Source organism: Phalacrocorax carbo, chromosome 5 (genome assembly GCF_963921805.1).
Source record: "Phalacrocorax carbo chromosome 5, bPhaCar2.1, whole genome shotgun sequence".
Classification (NCBI taxonomy): Eukaryota; Metazoa; Chordata; class Aves; order Suliformes; family Phalacrocoracidae; genus Phalacrocorax; species Phalacrocorax carbo.
In genome coordinates this window covers 23,265,678-23,287,023 of record NC_087517.1, presented here as the reverse complement: position 1 = coordinate 23,287,023, position 21,346 = coordinate 23,265,678, and the positions used below count along the sequence as shown (strand labels likewise).

At 38.8% G+C, this 21,346-nt stretch overlaps 1 long non-coding RNA gene across 1 annotated transcript; it reads right to left on the bottom strand.

Annotated features, from left to right (window-relative positions):
• Positions 1 to 563: 563 nt before the first annotated feature.
• Positions 564 to 9,811, bottom strand: LOC135313680 (uncharacterized). Its single transcript, XR_010373217.1, has 4 exons — positions 9,776 to 9,811; positions 5,726 to 5,781; positions 3,024 to 3,129; positions 564 to 1,541 (listed from the first exon to the last, which is right to left on the bottom strand). It is a non-coding gene; the product is annotated as an uncharacterized LOC135313680 (long non-coding RNA).
• Between the last annotated feature and the right edge of the window lie 11,535 nt (positions 9,812 to 21,346).

Sequence of the window (21,346 nt, the reverse complement as noted above, 5' to 3'; positions counted from 1 at the left end):
CGGCTATTGCTCGAGTGCGCTGCAGGCACAGGTTAGGGAGAATGTTTTTGCAGGTTGGAGCCCCAGAAGACGTGGCTTTTGCTTTGTACCCAGACCTTTACTGAGGATGTGAAACACGCAGGAAAAACCCCAGATGCACAGCATCAGCAAGGCAGCAGGAGGCAGACGTGTAACTCCCTTAGTTGAAGCTTTTAACTGGCACATCGGTTAGAACTCACTTAAAAAAGCCAGACCATGGGATCTCTTTTACGTTCACCTCCATCCAGTAACTGCACATGCTAAAATCGGAACCTCAAGTACCCTGGGTGGGCACAGGAATGAAAGTGATGCAGTATCTTCAGCCACAAAGACCAGTCAACGACTATACAGTGTTTATAACTGTGGGTGTATAAAAAAATGACTGTTGAGCAAAGGACAGTTGTTCATTATTTGTATTGCAGCCTGTGGGTTTGAAGAGTCATTGTGTGAGGAGCTGCATACAATATTTTAAGAGACAGGAGCACCTCCTGCCCACACTGTAGGGAGTTAACGGAAAAGCAAATAGCAGAAAGGCACTGTGCTGTAATGTTTCTTGTTTCTTCATATTCTGAACTATGGTCACATTATATATGCAGTTCTCTGCAGGAAGGGTGGTAAATTGGCCTTCTGGTGATTATTATGATTGTGGTTTTTCCCTCCATGAGTGTTCTCTCTCTGTTGCCTTTTAATTGCCATTTTGTTTGGACTGTATTTTAGCTGGTTGGGAACAGGCATGTGCTTTCCTTAAAAATGTATGCAACAGTATGTACACTGAACATCTGTGAAGTCCCTGAAATTGTGGTGTTGTATTTTTATCTTTGCAGCCTGTGGTTGTTTTTTTTTTTAATCACGCAGTCAAAATAATTTGTAACCCAGTACACTATTACAAAATATATTAATTGCATCAGTTACCTGTTTCTTTTCCCACCATTTCTGGTACACAATTGTGTCTCATTTACCTGTATCTTTGATAGAATGGAATAATATAAATTTTCTTAACTCTTGACAAAGAAAAATTGGAAAATTGTTCAAAACTAAGTAGTTCAGAACTCTCCTGGCTATCACCTGCAGTGCTAAAAAATACAACTATAAATTACTGTATATCTGTAACCAAAAAAATGAACATCCAAGAAAAAAACCCAAACTATTGCCCTATTTATTTGGCCTTGCCCAGAAAATTCTACAAATGGAAATTTGGTGAAACCTACAGATTTATATTCCTATTCTACAGATAACTTTTGCTCTTTTCTGGCACTTGATCAAAATGTATTGAAGGTGAGCAATAGGTTTGCTTTGGGTTTTATGATCAGTCCCATATTTAAGGATCATGTCCATCACTTGAATTTCAAAGAGAGCTCAAGATGAGCTGCCAGCTAGAACATTCAGCACTGCGGTGATGAAGGGCATTTAGGAAAGTCTAATCTGAAGCACATTGTTTTACATACTTTGTGGCTTCTTGTTGCAGGATGTCCCCTTCCTGGTGGATGCTGGCACGTGTTGCTGTCTGTTTTGATCTGCTTCATCTGAAAAACATCCCAAAGAACAGCCCACATCCTGAAACAACAGCAGCAGCAAATCCCAACTCTCAATACCCCCAAGCAAAGAACCCCCTTACTTTCAAACCATAACAAAGTAAAACCCAGCAGGAAACCTTACTCATCCAGATGGATCAAACAAAATTACTTAAGTTGGTCAACTGTGATGTAGCATGGAAAAATAACACAAGTGCTAGTCATCCAGTAAGTCCACTCACTACCCGTTTTAGGGAATTGCAGCTGTTTACCCTGTGTTTGAAATAAAATTTGTTTCCTGCCTCCCCCAATAACCTGGTAGAGCCAAAACAGCTAATGCCTGGATTTTCCCCTTGTGATATGTTGTTATAATTGTTACATGTCTCACTGAATCATATCTTCTTATCCCATAGGAGGGCATCAGTTTACAATTAGGACATTCAGTAATTTCAGTAATGCTGCTCCAGGAGTTAATGCAGTTTGGCTCTCCAATCTCAGAATTAATTTGGAGAGCTGGACTCTGCGATGTTTTAATACATGATTTTTTAAACTAAGCATATTTCAGAAATAATCCTCAGGGAACAAGAAACATAGGCTTTTCTGTTACTTTAAAAAACACTTATCAAATCATAACTCAGTTTCAGGTATGGGCTTTCCTAATTCTCAAAAATTTTCAGGATCATTACAGTTGTGAGCTTAACTAGGCTTTTTTTCCTTTTTTTTTTTTTTCTTTTCCCTCTTTGTGGTGGATAAGTCTGGTTTTGCCTTCATCAGTTTGTCAGATCACCCTGAAGAGTCATCAATACTAGTGAAATAGTAGGCCTTCTGCAGCACCATACGTGAAACCCTTCACCCTCCTGGTTTCTTTTTAGCTGCAATATTACAGAAATTTAGATACAAAAGCTTTTCCAAAAAAGAATGTTAAATGCATCTGTTTGAAATGAAAGTTGTTTAAACAGAAAACCAATACCTAAATTTTATAACAAGGTGCAAACATAGCACAGAAACACAAACAGGATGATAAGAACAGCTGCAAAAGCAGACAACTGGCACACTGTTATCTGCGAAGTCAGATACCAAGTTTATCCACCAGAGAAGAGACGGGCATGTAAGAAAAAAACATCTTTTCTCTGTTTGACTGAGTAGTTTATATTCTGTCATCTGAGCAAATATCATTAGCACTCTCACAATAAACAGGTTCCTATTTAGAGGTAATGGAGGTGTGCATGAGCTTTAAGCAAAGCCATCAGCTGTTACACACACCTCTCTTTTCAGCATTAGTATGGAAGATTATGAGAGCATTGAGGGGCAATTTCAAGCTAAAAACACTTCTCCCAGATCAAGAGACAGGTGATTCAAACTGAAGACATCAGCTCCCAGCAGCAAATCAGATTAGCGTTGTCATGTTACAGACACATATACAGATCTATTTATGTAATAAATTCCTGTCCTCTACTTCGGCCCTTCAAAACTTCTCTGCAAGCCCATGTTTACCTAATGCTCTTGACTCCTCTGGCTGTCGTTTAGATAGCTGCACTGGAAGATGACCACTGGAAAAAGCAGAGCTGATGTCATCTGGGGCGATGTTAGCAACTGAGCACTAGAACAAGAGAAAGAACTTAGCAATGCTATCTTTAACAGTTCATATTCACCCACAACAAAGTTTTTTAAAGCTTATGCACATCAGATAAAGAGCAGCACTGCCCTGAACAATGAATCAAGCATAACCTCTCTCTAATCTTAAGGGATACTTAATGTTTGCAAGCGTTGGAACGAAATGCCTGGGAAGGGATTCAAGAAAGTACAAGGGATAGTGCTCTGGTCTCTGACAGCCCTGTTCTCTACAGGACAGGTAACAAGGCTACTCACACTCCTCTCCAGCTACAGCGAGAGAACACCAACCTGGGACTTCACTCCTCAGCATTTTTCTACCAGTCTGACCAATTCAGAAGATAATGCTAGGTTGAAAACAGATCACAAGAAAATAAATATGTACTGAAGATTTTCTTTGTTCCTAACATAACAATGTATGTTGCTTGAGACTTCTAGGATAGCTTGAATTCATTGCAATCTTGTGGGAAAGTTAATATTTCTTTCTTTTCAGGAATTAAATTTGCTTGTTATTTTTCACAGTAAAGAGTTTTGTCTTTAGTAGAATGCATACAGCCAAATTCCTTTCTTTGAAATTGGCTGTTCTCTAGCCTTGTTCTCAATGGAGAGTCACAGGCGAAATTCTGCCACTTTCCCAAGAGGCTTGTTTTCAAGAAAGCTTGGCCCCCTCATTTCTTGGAAACTATAGCGAAGTGGAGTGTCCGCTGTCAATTTTTAAAGAAAGTAATTTCTCAAAAATTTCTCTTAATATTTTGTGGACAAACCTTTCACACAAGGCAGTGTTTCAGGTAAGAAGAACAAAGCAAAGCCAAGGCAATGAGTCATTAGCATGTATTTTAGGCCCACCCATCTGGGAGGGCAGTAGGAAAGAAAAAACTAAAATATGTGATTTTGAACAACCCTGCACATGTGTGTAGAGGTCCATACAAATAAGGGAAGGCATACAGGAATGAAGAAAATCAGAAGGTGCATGTGCTCAGAGGGAAGTATGCAAGAACAAGATGGGATGGAACAGGAGGGAGAAATCGGATGCATTTTCTTTAAGAGATAACCACTTTACTCCTCTCATCCATTCCCTTAATTAATATCCCTTCTATTTCAAAAGTACCAACTATCTTTTCTCTTGCAGTCCAACTATAGTTATCACATTTAAACTCAGACCACCTCAGTCCTGGCTTACACTTAGCTTTGAAGTCTTCTGTTTCAATATTAGACCTGAAGAAGTGCTTTTGTGTCCAGTGGTTATCTGCTTTTCCTCAGTTATGCAAATTGGTCCAAGACATTACCTCTGTCCTCACACCTTGCCTATGTCTTTAGCTCATTATAAATATCAAAATGCTGTCACAGGAATCATCCTCATACCTGTTTTTTCCTTGCTGGCATGATGAATAGTTACTAATACCATGGGAAAAGGAATAATATAAGCAAAATGTCCAACACAGCACCTATCCATAATGGCCTACAATTTGGTAGGGTGTTTTTTTTTGCCCTGGGGAGTGGAAATTTAAATTTAAATCCCTGCAGGCAAAAGGAACTGAGTTTCAAAAACACCTCAGAATGTACAACTACTCAGACTTCAGGAAAGGGGGGAACAGAATTCTTGCTCTGTCTTTTCCTCTGTGCTAGAAGAAAGGATGGATGCCTAACTCTCGGAAAAGGCTTAGGATGGAAACGCTTCTGAGGAGACTTAAACTCCTCTTTTCCAGTTTACTGGCTTAAGAGGCTTCTCAGCTCAGCATGTGGAATTACAGACATCCCTCCTTGGGTGTCTAACCCTTCCCCATAATGGCTATTTATTTATCATTAATGCCAAAATGGAAAAATTTAAAAAAAAAAATGCTATAAAAGATATTTGCATGGAGAATTAACAATAATTCAGAATATACTTCACTTCAAACATTAATCTCCAACTTCCTTGATTTTTTATTTCTAGGTACAAGTAATATAAAGAAGGTTTTAATAACTGATCATTGTATTGCTTAAAAAAAAAGTAATATATTTCTATAGTCTGTTGAGATACAAAAGAAAATTTTCACCAAACTCCTCTGTAGAATTTCTTTACACTGGCCAAATCTTGTCTGCCACACAAAGTTATTATTACAATCATAATTTCAGACTCTCCAGCTTCAGAAAGTACAAACTTCATTTTGGAGCAATCATTCTGTAGTGCGTCTGTAGGCATTAGTTCCATGTCGATCTAGCTAGAGGGCATCCACCATGTATTTATTGAATTCTGTAACACTGGTAAAAGCCAAATGTTTTCTTTTTGTTTCTACATAAAAGGCTATTCTCTACAGAGCTATATTCAGGAAATAGCAGAATAGCAGAGGTTCCCATAGCCTGAAGTATGTTTACAGGCAAATGCTTTACTGAGATAAGTACGCATCCCATGGGTGAAACTTTCTCCATAAAGCCAGATAAAAACAGGTGCCAAGACAGCATACTCAGACCAGAGGGGGGGGAAAATTATTTTGTACAACTACAAGTTGCATATAACATCTACTATAAATCAACCCATCAAAAGTGTCTCAGTTAAACAGTCACACCCACAAACCATGTAAACTTTAAGTAAATACAACTCATACCTGTATTTTCTTCTGTCACCTGGGGAAGAATGCTGGATGAATTGTTACTTTTCATGCTTTTGGATGAAACATCCCATGTATATATTGCAAGAAATTTTCCAGTAGTGGGGAAAAAAAAAAGAAAGAAAAAAGGAAAAACCAAGCATATAAATGAGAAATACTAAAAATCGCATCATTATTCACCAAACTGATCTCTAGTGAGGTTTTACAGGTGCAGCAAAATAATATAACCTGTGATAACCCGATACTAAATATTAATTATCTACAGAAAAATGGGTTTGTTGAAAAATGAACACATGTGAAACTGAAGGACAAAATAGTTCTAGACATAATATGATGCATTAGGAACTCAATTTTGAAGCTGAAAAATCATAATTTATAAAGTATTGGAAAGGAACAGTCATTTAGTTTGCTACCTTTCTCCTTTCCTGCTTTCCACAAAGAAAAAGATATTTTGTTGCACATTTTAACAAGCCTTCTATTACCCAAGATTTTCAAGGAATATAATGAATAATGAATTTTTTCTTTGCAATTAATTTCAAGGCAACCCAGACCAAAGTTGGGTTCACTGACAAAAAGTAAGGTTTTACAACAGCTCTGAATTTTACAAAATGTTTATTTTTAAGTCCTGTCCAGCAGACAAAAACATGCAGCTCCAACCTTATTTTCTCTGGCTGCCTGAGATACTGGTTTTCTCCCCTCTCTTTGTGTTGACCCTAGGCAATGGCAGATCATGCTGATTACAGCTGCCTCATCTGTGCCACCAGTCTCTTTGGGATATCTACTGTGTATCAGAAAGACAAGCTCGGTTAGAAAATAGATAGTTCCCGGCACATCTTGCTAACCTGCAGTTCAAGACTGTGGTCATGACCAGGTGAAGGCAGGAGCCACAGAGGTCGGTGTGGCAAGATTTCTTGCTGAGCATTTCCTTCGAATGGCCATCAGTCCCCTGTTGTTGACAGAGCTCCCACTGACCAACCATTAAAAGAAATGGTTACTACCTAAATTGTTCAGAGGATTTAACACCTATTTAAAATCTTTCCTGGTAATATTTACATAGCACTTATTAATCAAAAGTACATGGAAAGGTGAAATCAGATCTATTTTTCAACAGGTAATTTAAGAGATTTGTTTTGCAGCAGGAGACACCGTTGCTTGTGGTCCAAATCCTAAACTGCCTTTTACTAAAAATGAATTATTTTCCACACAGAGAAAACAAAATACACACTCCTCCAAAATTATAATAATATTCCAGTAAAAATACAGTATTTTTCAGTTTTTGCTGAACAAAGCTAGTAAGCTTCCAGTCTGTACCATGGCAAAAAAAGGTTGTGATCTGAACATCAGTCCCAAGAAAAGGTTGGTTTGCACACTTATTTTTCACTTAAATTTAATTTGTGACACAGAAAGCTCCCACACAGTAAGTACCCATCTGGGGTCGACAGCATCATTCTGTTCTTTGACACATAATAAATAATGGCAACAGGGGAAATCATATTTATTGACTCTGCATCTTTCAGCAGTTCCATTCAGTTCCTTCAACTTCTTTGTTTACAACTTACAGATATTTACCTCCCCTTTTTAGTGGTTCTTTGAGAATGACACTGAAAACGTTTAAGCAACTGAAAGTGCTCCAAACAGTGAGTGTATGAAGTAACTACGTTAAAGCATAAGGAAAGCTTATTTCTGCTTATTGAACCTTCATGTGCCCTAAATTTGTCACTGGAAGCCCCATAAATATATCAGTATTATCAGTGGCTTCCACAAACACCAAATCACGATCAGCATGACCAAATCACACAGTATTTATGTTGTTGGTTGTAAGGGTGGTGGAAATAGTACTCCAAGAAATAAACACAGAATGAGAAAATTCAAATGCCAAAGTTCATAGCACAGCTACAAAATTCAGAGAGTACTGATGTAGTGTTCTGCAAGGTTTCCTTTCATCTTTCAAATCCAAACCAACAATTTTAAAAGTCCAATTTTAATAGCGTAGGGACATGACAGAAACAAGTTTCTTTAAATAGAGTTTAATAACCACCCTCAGAGTTTCTGCAAAACTGTGCCCTCTCCAGAAGCGTATACTACTTCCAAACGGCACATACAAACATTTGAATTGCCATTTATGTCCAGAAGAGGTATTGCCTGAGTAGTTATCAGTTGCTTTCAGCGCCACACACAGCCCCATGCAGAACTGGGAACTGCTGCTACTTGTGCCTCCCTATGGGAGAAAGCAGCAGGACTGGAGGTACGGCTTCTCCTAGACACGTTCCTGGTGCGGCTTTGTTACATGTTTAATGTGGTACTCGAGCAAACTTAAGCTGGTGAACCCTTGAGCAGTGCAAGGTAGCAGGACTCATGAATAGAAAGGCAGTAGTCACTACGTGCATGTCACAACTTCAGTAAACTGCATATATTGTTTCACATTACACTACAGGCAAATTCTATTTTTTTTGGTCCAGAACATGTTTGTCTAGAGTGAGTATTCTTTTCAAGATAACCCACCTGGAAAGCCCTACAAATGTAATAAGCAATTAGGTCTATAGTTTTAAGGGATACAGAAGTTCCTTGAGTGAGTAAACAACTTTAAACTTTGGCAAAAATACAGAGGTAATGAAATAGCCACTTAATACTGGAACCTATTAACCTAGTATACACATTACAGTAAAATAACCTTCCTGTATCAGAGCTGAATGATAAAGAATAACTTCTTTTTATTCTACCTTTCTAGAGCTAATGTTCCTACTTTTTAATTAATTACGCACATACATACAAAGAATTGTGTGACTCGCTGTCTTTGCAGAAAGAAGAGGCTTCCCTGTAAGATGTGGCAGAAAAATCACATTTCTGATTAACATTGTATCATTACAAATCTAGATGTAGACCCTTGAAGTCATTAGCATTATCCCAAGTTTACATTAGCACAAATAAGTTGGCAGTCTGGCAACTCAAGATGCATTTACAAATACAACCTATAAATGCAAAATACAAATTTTAAGAGTCACAGACCAAGAAGGTGAAAAATACCAAGCTTTCAGATTACATGAAGCAAGAAGACACATATTTCAGTTGATGAGATATTTAGGTTAGATACCAGGGAAAAAACCCACACAGCTTCATTATGAGGGTTGTGAAACACTGTAATAGGCTGCTCAGTGAGGCTGTGAAATCTCCAGCCTTGGAGATACTTCTTTCTTCACTGGATAAAGCCCTGAGCAACATAAGTTGGCCCTGCTTTGAATAGGTCACCGGACCAGATGACCTCTAAAAGTCTCTTGCGATTTATATTATCCCATAATTCATACACCTCTTTTCAAGAATACAAAAATCTGAGTCAGAATTTACTATGTGTACAAGTTCAGCGCAGAAATCCTAGAAATTAGGTCTCAGTACACTTTCCATTTACCTCTCCCAGGGAGGAGCAGGTACTTGTCATGAAGTATCATTCTGATGCACTGAAATGACAGGATATTATGACTTCAAGATTAGAAGTATAAAAAAAAGCATAGGATCTGGTTTATTTTGGCATGCCCATAGCTTTCTCTTAGCCTTATAAGAACTTTAGCTTCAGTGCTTAAGGTTTTCAAAGCTGTGAAGATAGTATAGGGCAGAAGCCTGCACACACGAATGCCCTTGATAAAGTTTCGCTTGATGCTGGGGCACAGAATCATCCCTGGAGAAATATTTTCACAATAATTTTTCCATTATTGTTTCTAATTGTAATTAATTTACATATTCTATACAAACAAAAACATGTTACATTTATTTATCTGTGTTTATCTACAGTAATAAGAAAATCTTTTAAAAATTAAATGGCAAGTCACAGAACATGAAGATATTGAGTTCTTATGATGTAGCTTACCCATTACTACTAATATTTTTTTTATTTGATCTAAATAACAATGGTGCCAAGTGAACCACAGGTTAAAGAGTTCATCCATGTATTTCCAGTCTTTCAAAATTAATTGGGTGACAAATGATTGCATTATCGAGCTCTAATTGCTTAAAAAAGCATGTAATAGATCAGCTGCAAAACCAAAGACATCTTACCATGGTACTGCTTGAATTGATTCAACAGCCACTTCTGAAAAGCAAATACAAAAGAGCTGTTTCACATTTTGGTTCACCTGATGCAAATTCTGTTCCTCAACTCTAAGATTTCTTTAACTTGAAGCTGTATAGTGATCTTTTAAAAAGTTCCACTTCAAATATGCACTGCTGAATTGCTTGACCCCCTTCTTTCTTAGATTTCCCTGATTAACTAACAAGTGTTTTGAAGAAAGTATAATTTTAAAAGTTAATAATTGTTAAGTAATTTACCTTTTGGCCCCAAAATACATAATTTTTCATTTTGTCTGTTTGCTCCCAAAATAGAAACAGTAACTTTGAAAAGTGTTAATTTTCTATTCATGGTATTACTAAATTTCTGAGGCAGCAAAATTTTCAGCAATTTCAACACAAATCCACACAGAGATAAAATGAAACTTTGGCATCATTTCATCTACCTCATGAATGTTCACAGCAATAGAATTTAAAATAATTCAACAGAATATCTAAATAAGAAGTGAAACTAATCCATTGCCCCAAAGGAGGTGTTTTTAAGTTCTGGACTAAGCTGATGCTTACCTTCTTGGTCTCTGCCCTTTTTAAACAATTGAACCTAATAGAAAAAAAAAATTTTAAAACGCCGTCTGTGTATTTTTTTTTTACAGGAGACTACCAGAATTTATCCAAAGAGTCATGCAACATCAAAACAAATAGAACACTACTATTTTTTTTTCATCTTGGGACAGCATGTTTTTAGTTACTGAAACAATTAATTCATATCAGCTTAACTTCTAACTCAAAGAAAAAAACCCAACAAACAAACCAAAGAAAACCAAACACTTTCCCAGTGTTTTCTACAAGCTTTTGAGGTGGGCTTCTTCCCTGGGATCTCCATCTCTATTAGAAGTGATCTATCCAGCAAAGCACTGACGTACATGCTCACATTCTACCCAGTTATGTAAACAACCACAGTATGTTCTTATGTCCTATTGAGATCACTGGAACTTAAATATGTGCTTAAATTAATTTCTCTGTGGATTCCTTAGTAAGCAAACCACATGAATGCTACTATTATTCTCTTTAGCATTTACGAGGTGCTAGAATTTGTAATTATCATCTCTAATGGCCTTGATTTTCCACTCTTAGCATACCTTCATCAGTACAGATTGATTATGTAGTACTAGCAGATCATCACAACAGAGCAATATAGAACAAATGTATGAAGATTTTTAAAATGTGTCTAATGTATACTTGGTCATTAGAGAAAAAAATTAAGGTTCTATGTTATAACTTCAACATATCTAACTCTAGAGCCATTTGAAGATCTTATTTGCTACATCTTATTAAAATCATGTTGGAGCCTACAGCTGTTATTGCACACCTTGCATAGACAGGTACCTTGGCCTATCCCTTGGATAACAGCACTTTAAAATTTACCTGGGAGAGAACAGACAGTATACAGCCCCTCCTGATTCACTGAGCTATTGTTGGCATTCAAGGAGAGCAAGTGGGAACAAGATACCTCTAGAAACAGAGTAAAGCTGTAGGCCATGCAGTCCTTTTTCCTCTGTCTAGCAGATCCCAAACCAGGTGACTGTAAAATGGTGACATTCTTCAGCATGAGGAACAACAGCAGTATCTAGAGTTGTACAGCAAAGAGATACCCAGAAATTACTGTGAATTCAAAATGAAAAAGATTTCTTGCACTTTCACAAGTGCCTAACCTAAAAAAGCCTCCGGTGGCTACAAAACCCTACCTTTTTTTTTCAACTGTAGCTACAGCATCACTTACATAGCTACATAAAAACAAAATACAAAATTTGAATATAGAAGTTTGAACAAACATTTATGAAAAAAAGCTTAAAATTTGACACATCACAAAAATAATGCCAACTGCAGTAAGTACCATACTTAACCTACTTTGCCCTTCAGAATGTGCACTTTTTATTATAATTCTAATTTGGTCCACTGGGTGGATTGCTCCTCTTTTATCCACTAGGCTTGATCAAATCAATGCAATAGAAGAACTGCTGATGCATGAAATGATAGGTCAATGTAACCTTGTCATGGAGTAATATCCCTGCAAATCACAGTAAGCAAATAAACCAATTCATTTTATATGCTCGAGGTATTAGGAATAAATTACCAAAACCTAAAGCAGGAACATTTTAATTTCAAATATAATAAATTGCTGCATACTACTGTATGAAAAACTCATTTAAATAACTTCTTAACACACAACAAAGGGAAAAACATTTACAAATAAATGGTGGCTGTAGTGACCATTACCAAATCCCCTTCATCCACCACTGGACCTCCCCAGATCAGTATAACTGTTTACTTCTTATGGCCTTTGTACAATTAAGGCTTTCTAAAAGCTTTTGGCATCAAGGTGTGTTGTCTTTTCTTACCTTGTCCATTACAGATGTCCCTAGAGTAAGCTCATCTAAGCTGCAGGCACAGTACATTTAGCACAATTTTTACACATAAAAGTTGTGGGGTTTTTTTGCAATTTGTAATTTTTCATTTTAAATTGGTTTACCACAACAAAGTTAGCATTACATTGTTAAAGCTTCCATGTACTTAAAAAGAGATAAGATCCTTTATGAGATGATTCATGATCATATAAGAAAATACTTTGTAAGACAACTGTAAAGGTAGTAAAAAACTAAACTACCACCCCAGTAGTCACATGCTACGACATCATCCTATAAAACATATTGGAAACATAAACATTTGATTGTATTCTTAACAGCATTAGATGTTCTATAAGGATCTCTGTCATGCATTGCTATTAATGCAAAATTTTGTTTAAAACTTTTAGAATAAGCTACATGTATGTCTGCAAGCATATATACACACATTTCTACAGATGAGGGTTGGTAAATACAACTTACAGGAGCTTACCAGGCTGGTGTTGTGTAATTCTGAGAGTATATGCTCATACTGTTATGTAGTAACAGTAAAATGAAATTTAACCAAAATTTAAATGGTGTTTCTAACTGCAGTCTCTAATCTTGAACCTTTTGTTGTATGTGACAACTGTATAAAAGACAAATTATGTGTACTACTGAGTAATGTGTGCGGAACTTCTGAGGTGGGTGGGATTTTTTTTCTTTCCCAGAATATGCTTAGGTAGTTATAGGGACACTTTTCTTAATCAAAAAGTGTTTAATTTTATAAACAAATACAGAGAAACTACTTTAAACTTTAGGGATCAGTGAATGGAAAAAAACTTGCATGATTATTTTATCTTAGATAATAAATGTTTAAAATATGTATGTTATACCTAACTGCATAGTTTAACATAAAAAATAGTGCAGAATAATATTAATGTCTGAAATATAGCTTTTATAGTTATACATTGAACATGGGAAATAGGTGTTGGAAACAGGTGTTGACAAGATTTCATTTTTCATTTGGGACACTAGAGGGAACACACAGGCGTTCTCATGATAGATATCTCAAGCAGGGTACTCTTGTCAGAGCGATTTTTCAGAAAGTGGACGTGTCAACTACACAATCTACACTGTAAAAGCAAGAGATTACGCAACAGTGCCATTATTAGTTTTAATCAGGGTCTGCCTGGCCACACGAAAGACAAGATACAAGTATTAAAAATATTTCTTAAAAACCTGAAAAAAAATTTCAAAATAAAAATATTAGATATTAGAATATGCTACTTATGCTCTCATAATTAGCTTAATAACAAACACACTTTACAACATTTTAACAAAAGACTTGGAAATTAGAATCTCTTTACATAAAAAACCCCAAACAACCCCACATTATCGGTGGTCACAGAGAGCTCATAAGAAAATACGGCTGGACTGATCACTTCTGGTGTTCCAAAAACCTGAAAAATAAAGTAAAACATAAAGCAATAATTTTTAAACAAGTTTGGCGACCACATCCACTATAAATTCTAACAGAGTTATCTGAAGGGTCCTATAAACAGAATCAGCTGGTTTTCCTTTAATCTTAGGCTGAAAGGGTCTATGACACAGTAGCCATATGCCAAAAAAAAAATATTAAGAACATTCAGCAAAAAGATCTGTGACTTCTCTGGGTCAAACATAAAGCTATCTATTTCATGGACAGTCCTAAAGACACATACATTTTCCTACAGCATATAGATCAGAAGCTCAGAAGCTCAATAACAAAAAGCAGAATTCCTTAACATGTAATGGCTGTGCATCCTTGAAAGCAACAAGCCAATGTCTCTCTGCTCTCCTCGCCAGCTCTGGCATTTGTAAACGGTTTCCCCTTGCCACTATCTCACTTTGAAGCAGCCAAAGCCAGCCGTATTTTGTTGCTGGGTTTTGGCTTCCCCTCACAGAAGGCACACAGCTGTCAGGGAAGCTCAATGTTTTATGTTTGAATTCCATTGCAGGGCCAGACCCTGCTCCCTTAAAAGTCAGAGAAAGTTTTTCCTTTGACTTAATTAGGAGCACAAAGAGGTCTTGAGTAGCAAGTTTCTTCAGTAATGTGTGTTTGTCAGTGGAGTAAATTGACAGGCAGAAAATGATGCTACCACCTGAGGAAGTCGCTGAAATTCAGAACCCCAGATGTGATCCTAGTTACACTTCTGACAATGGATGGAAAAGGCTGCTGAAATAACCATGGCAACACAGCACAGGTGATTAGCAGATTTCCATATGGGTGCCTGTAACTATGCCTATCCTGAAGAGTCACTCCATGTACTCCAAGGCCTCTCCCAGAGCCCCGAGAGTGGGGTACATCACTGCATGGCTGGCACTCTTACCTTTGCCTCATTCTCACCTGCTGTTATTTTCTGTACCCTGGGAACCGATGAGACCAGCACTCCAGTTGACTCATACCAGCTGGATCTGGTTCAAAGGCACACCACAAGGACTGGTTCAAGAGTAGGAATGAACAGCTCAAGTAAAAGGAGGAAAGAAAAAAAGGAAGCAATAACTACTTAACCTGGCCTAAGTAGCACAGACTCTGTATGTTGAATCACATCTCTTGTGACAAACAACCGTAGCGTATCCAAACATCTGAAGTGTACAGGAAACTCGCCAGACCTTGTACATGGTCTTGGGAATATACACATAAGACTGTAAAGACATGTCAGGAAGTTTATCCTGAGAGGAATAAAGTATCAGAAAGGCTATCACCTTTCAGACGTTAACATCTTAACCATTTTCATCTTTTGTACAATGTAATAAAGGGACATGATCTTTTCCAGCCTTAATGATTCTTTGATTCTATGAGTCTACGATAAAAGTCAGGACTATCTGCTTGTCATATCACATTTTATTCTTTAAATTAAAGCAGCTTTCATGTTATACAGACATATAGAAAGGTTTGGAAAGCAGTAAACCCATATTTTTTAACTCATTCCTTTAACTTGAAGGTTTTTGACTAATGGAGAAAAGCTTCTCAGGCCTTCCTATGCCATGCTTCAGCCGATGGTGACATTTTACAGCCCAGGGGCAAGCTGTGAGGAATACAGCTCTGAACGGAAACGCTGGCGCATGTCTGACCTTCAGAAACAACAAAGACAACACCAGAGCTTACACCACTGCTGTGAAAGATGAACAAGCCACGGTACAGAAATAAAAGCTAGGCGTCTCAATACCAGGGGACTTTTTTTTTAAAAAAAAAAAAAAACAAAACAAAACTAGAGTGGCTTGGACCTACGGTTCTGTGAAATGAAGTGGCTTTTGCCGCAGAAAGGTCTGAAATACACCTAACGTTCCCATCAGGTTTTTCTCAAGCCCCCGCAGCCACCGGCCGTCCTGGAGCAGAACAGCACCCGTGGAACGGGGCGAAGCACCGGGAGGACGCCGGCGCCCCCCGCGCCCCCCGCCGCTCGCCTGGGCGTGGGGTAAGGCGCGGCCACGTCACGGAGGCCGGGCCCTGGGGGCGGGTACTGGCGGCTGCCACCTGCGCCCTCCCGCCGGTGGCGCAGAGCTCCTGCTGCCGGGGCCCGACTAGGGGTAGGGGAGGGTGTTGGTGTCCCGCGACTGCTCCGGGGGGGAAGGGCCGGGCCGGGCCGGGCCGGGCCGCGCCGGGGTCAAAGGCGGCGCCTCGGAGCCGCTGCAGCCCACGGCTGCGCGCCCAGGGGCGCGGTGCCAGCTCGGGCGGTGGCGAATGGCCTGGCGAGCGGGAAAAGGCACCGCTCTCCGCGATTCCTCAGTGCTAAGAGGCATCCAGGGAAACCCGAAATGGCTATAAAGCCATCGTGCCCTTTCTTTTCGAAAGGGATACAACCCAGCCGCACAAACAACTATTGAAAGACGTTGTGGACCCACAAAGCATAAATTCAGTCAAAAAGGTATGACACATATCTGTGATGGATCGGCCTATCTGCGACTATTAAACACAACAAACGAAATGTGATTCCAGCTGAGGAAGTTTCTGAAGTGCTGTTCCCCAGAAGCTGAGGGGCCACGTCAAGGGGAATATCTGTTTTATATATGCCTTGGTTTTAATCCACTTTCCTTAAGCATCTGTTACTGGAAAACAGGCTCCTAGGTTAAACAGACCGTTGGTCTGGCTCATGATAGTTATGCATCTCCATTATGTTTACCATTTCCCCTGAGAAAACCATTTCAAGCTTCTCCATTCCTGCCTGCCAAAGGAAGCTGTGTGTAGCAGGGACTCTTTCTGCACTCTGGGACTCTCCGATGATTACTTGGTTGGCTCCCAGAGCATGTACAATTCTGCAGCTTCCTTAAGGTCTTACACACACGTGCCCCCAAAGGCACTGAAATGATTTTAAACAGATGTAGCCATGATACTGTTAGGTCTTTCCTGAGAGCGTTACAGTGGAGTGGGTAAAATACTCTGACCCCAGAGGCATGAATCAGAGTTGTCCTAAGACATTAGAAAAAGCTGCATCTTGGTGGAGAGGTGTTAATAAAAACCTAATCACTGGGGCCTGAGAGCTGTAGGTGGTGAGATGTGATCCAAAGGACACTGTTCTGGTGCCCCAGGGCACTAAAACTTGTGGGCATTAGCTGTGTTAGCTAACGTGCCACCTGCCCCGGGCAGATCATCAGGGCTGACCCAACCTTCTTGTGAGCCTTTTCACCTGAAGTGTTGCTAATTGCACTCTAGTTTGGAGTGATCTCCTAATGACTTATTTTAAATGAAAAAAAGTTTTATAAAAGTCAAAACATGAGAAAAGTGTGAATTTACACACACAAATGTTAGAATTTATTTGTAGAATTCAAATTGTAAAAGTCCTTGGTATTAATCATCATTAATAACACTCTAAATGCATCTCTCATGAGCAGGCACTAGTGATATATTCAGATTACTTGGTTAGGATTAATAGAGGATCGGCATTCTGATTAGCAATTAAAAAATGCTGCACCTTCCTAAAAACAAGTACTCCTTTGTTAGCTGAGCTGCTGAAGACAAATGTTTTCTTTTTAAAAATTCTAATTTTGATACTGGATTGTAACCTGTGTATAAGAAACTGCTATACACAGAAAAGGAGAACAGAAATTCAAGTCAGCCACTTAGTTCATCTCTGACTGATGTAAGACTTCATGGCTTAGCCAAGAAGAAGGACATCTCCTGAAGGCAAAAAATTGGATGAGACTATTTTATGTGTTTGATTTGCCTCTTTGAATAAATAATGATAGATAAAAGTGATATCACTATAAAAAAGTGCTGTGGAATCAGCAGCAAGTCAAGAGGTTTGGTTGCTTTGATGAAAGTTTTTCATGTGGCATTGAGATGGTAGGAACTCAGTCATTTCTGCAGCAAGATTTCACAAGAGAGACTGCTCTTACTGCTTCTGAGATCAAGCGCAATACATTCAGTACATATTAAGGCTGGTATATTACATAGTCTATTAGTTTAAAAGGGGTGAGGCGTGCCTATAATTTGAGGTAATCTTGGTTGGATCATTTATCTTAATCTATTTTATAAAATGTGCTTTGTTGTACACTGTACTTTCCTCTTATACCTTCTCAATAGGAAGGAATGTTTTCTAAACTGAAATAAATAATTAACTCATAATTGGCATATGCTCCACAGATGGGGGCTCTGCTGTGATTTAGCAGCCTGGCCATGGGAGCAGGCTGAGGACTGCAGGACCCCTGGACTATTGCTCCCCAGAAGGCATTCTGCAGAGAGCAACCACTCCTTACCCAGAGACAACGGGTAACTGCAGCAGTTCCGTTGAAGTGTAAAGCTCCTGTTATCAGAGTACCCAGTCAGCTCAGGGAAAACAGAGCCATATCCCAGAGCATCCCACCTGCTCTGAGGTGGCTCTTGTCCCTTTAGGGCACAGAAGTACTTCAGCTGTTTCTGGACCTTGTGCAGAGAAGGCAAATTCCACGTGCCCATGCCCCATGCTGTCATGCAGATCTGTACAAAAACCATGGGGAATCTAAGCCTACATCATCATTCTAATTGTTTTTACCACCATCTAAGTTTTTAATCTTTGATAGTGTGTGTATCTTAATTAAGAGCTGGTTCTCAAGTGTATTGAAAAGCACCCGAACAAACCAAATAACTGTATAATTCTAATATATCATTCTGAGTATTCAAAATATCTAATTGCTGTAGCTTATTAAAAACAGGCCCAAACTTACCCGCCTCCTTCCCCTTTCTTGAACATATTTAGTAAGTGCCAGAGGTTCTAACAACCACATCAGAATCCAGATCTGAGTATTGTAGCTGATACCTGACACCTATTTTAAATTAAGTCTAGGATGAATGAGTGCATATAATAAAAAGACAAATGAGGTGGTAATGTACTTAGGCACTTTATAAAGAATTATTTTAATGTAACATACTATTCTACTTTACTGGCTGTTTAATATTTAATATTTTTTAGCTGATTAAAACTGTGGTTCTAATGAGAAAAATAATTGAATGGTAAAACTAGAAATTCCTGTATTTAAGCCTCAGTGATTTCAGTACTCTGCAATCACTGTATTTAGCTTAGGAAACCTTCCTCTTCATGTGTACCGAGGTATTTCAAAATAGCATAACTGTGCACAATGATTTGGTTTTTTGGGATGGGAGAGAGCAAACCCCATGAAGGCAATGCAACAGCTGCACACTGGGACACCCTACAGAGAACTTTGGCACTGTACCACAAACTCTCATGAGTTGTGTGGGGAAACTGGGAAAAGTGAATCAGCTAAAGGCTTCTAAAAATTCTTGGGTCTTGTGTCTCCCCGCTCCATTCGGGGGTAGAGAAGGGAACTAGGACTTTCTTAGAGCTGATATTTGTGAGCATAAGTAAATGTGGCCCATGAAACAGAAAGGTTCCCTAGCTGCTTTGTCTTCTGCCTCACCCTCCTGATTGATAGAAGAGTAATGATCTTTGGATCCATGAACCAATTTTATCCACTTGTGGGAAAAGCTTTTACAAGTCCTTCCTCTGATGAGAAAAAACACTTCCCTGTAGAATTCCAGGATACACTGAGCATGTTCAGTGTTCCTCTTTGAATATTCAAGATACCGTTGGGGTAGCAGTTACAGCTCCAGTGTTCATATGCATTAACTGAGCTGCTCTAGCCGGTTTTAAATAGTGTTAGAGAGAACCTACTTCCCATAACAAGATTGCTCATGGTTCTGGTCTCTCTAACTTAACTATTCAAGCACTGAACATAGCCTTGATTACACTACTTTGCATGTAGCTTCTCAGCGTCATTATACAATTTATTCAAGCATTTTATTAAGAAGCTCAGACATAGCCTTAGGTCTCATGTAGGCACATAAGAAGATTTGGTTAATATTTTGGAAAATATAAAAGTGTAATCTTTGCCCACTTAAAACTATTCCTTTCAGTTCTTTCAGAGCAAATTAACAGAAGTCAGGGGAGCCACACTGCTGAAGGCTCAGGTAATGCTGAGAAGAATGGGCCTCCTGTACTGGGCTGCTAAATTGAACAAGCTGTGTTTTATAATGTAGAATAAGCAGATGTCAAGTGTTTGGCGTTCTTTACCATGTTCAACAAAAGCAAAGCACTGCCACTATTCCTGGGCAGAAGTAAAGAAAACTATTTATATGTGAGGGGAAGAAAAGAAGCCATTTCCACACTCCTCTGGGATTAACAGACGGTAGCTGAGACCACCTGACATTCTCAGGCTTGTTCTCTTTCCTGTCTAATGAGTGAATAGTGTGCATTTTCCTTTCTCTTCTTCACATGTGCATCCTAGACTTGTGGAGAGCTGTCTCAAATAAGCGGAATATGGCAGCGTGACCGACATCTCCTTTCCATACAGATGAGAGATCTGCATGTGGAGATCACAGGCACGCCATCTGATCCTGAATAAAGCATGTGGGATATGACCCGAAGCGAAGATATGGGCTTCGGTCTAATAAAATTTCTTTTAACCTGCTTTGTAATTAGAGTCTGTTTTGAAATGTGCTCTGTGATGGCTAGTTCATGTTAAAAAGGAAAATGAAAAATGTTTTTTGAGTAGTATATAGGTTAATAACGGAACTTTGTTTAACCAGAACAGGAACCTACAGATAATAGTAATATATTGTTTTTGCAGATAACCCTACCTTTTAAAAAGACAAAAACATATGCACACACTATTATTTCTGATGAAGCTGGCGATGTGGGTATTTGTAAAGAGAAACTTGTGAAAAATATCACAGTTTATGGCACTTGAATATTATTTTTCATTTCAAATACGAGTATCTCCTAAAAAAAAAGTGGTTTTCTTGTTTTTAATTTTCTCCCTTGTGGTTCATTTTTCGTCTATACTAAATGCTATGGTGATGTAATACTCAGTTCAGGACATCTCAGTCACTGTCATGGTAGAAGTGTGTGATTCAGCAGTAACAGGAAATTACAGATGTAAAAAAGATTGCCTTTACTACGATGGGACAGGTTGACAGGAAGGGCAAATGATGATGATGCCAAAAGTGAATTACTTGCTCAATAATGGCATCAATGGCCTGCAAAAGCCAGTGACCAATGCCCTAGAGAAGCGGGATTAAGAAGAGCTAGAGGTTCCTACCTTAAGGCAAAAGTTCCATTATATTCTTAGGCTAGAGAGAACAATTAAATCCAAAGCACACAAAGTCTGAGCATACTTGAGGATGAGGTAAACCAGGCTTCGATCACATGCTGGTGTAGGCACAGTTGTGGCAGTCACAGGGGAGAAAAACTGGTAATCCTTAATAGAAACATCTGCACCAGCAGAAGACTCTACTGCAGATGCAGCAGGACAGACAAGACAGCACGTTTTCTGGTTCAACTTCTTTTTTACTCCGGAGGACAGGAGGCAAAGGTGCAGGAGAGGAAGGGTTGCTACAGTGATGCACACATTAAAATGGCTTCTAGTACACATTATTCCTACACTGGTAAACTGTTCCATGCTTAGGCAGAGCTAAAGGGGATCAGATGTCATAAACTGGATTATTATGATTTCTTTGGTAGTTCAAGTAGAGGAAAGAAAATTCTAGCCTTACTACTAGCCTTACTAGGAGTAATGGAGAAATCGGAACCTAATAAGAGCCTCTGCACCAGGCCTCTGCACCACTGAAGAGTGCACTTAAATTGCCCAGCAAATAGCAACTCCAGTTCACACCTCAGTACAAACTCCCTACTACTTCAAGAGT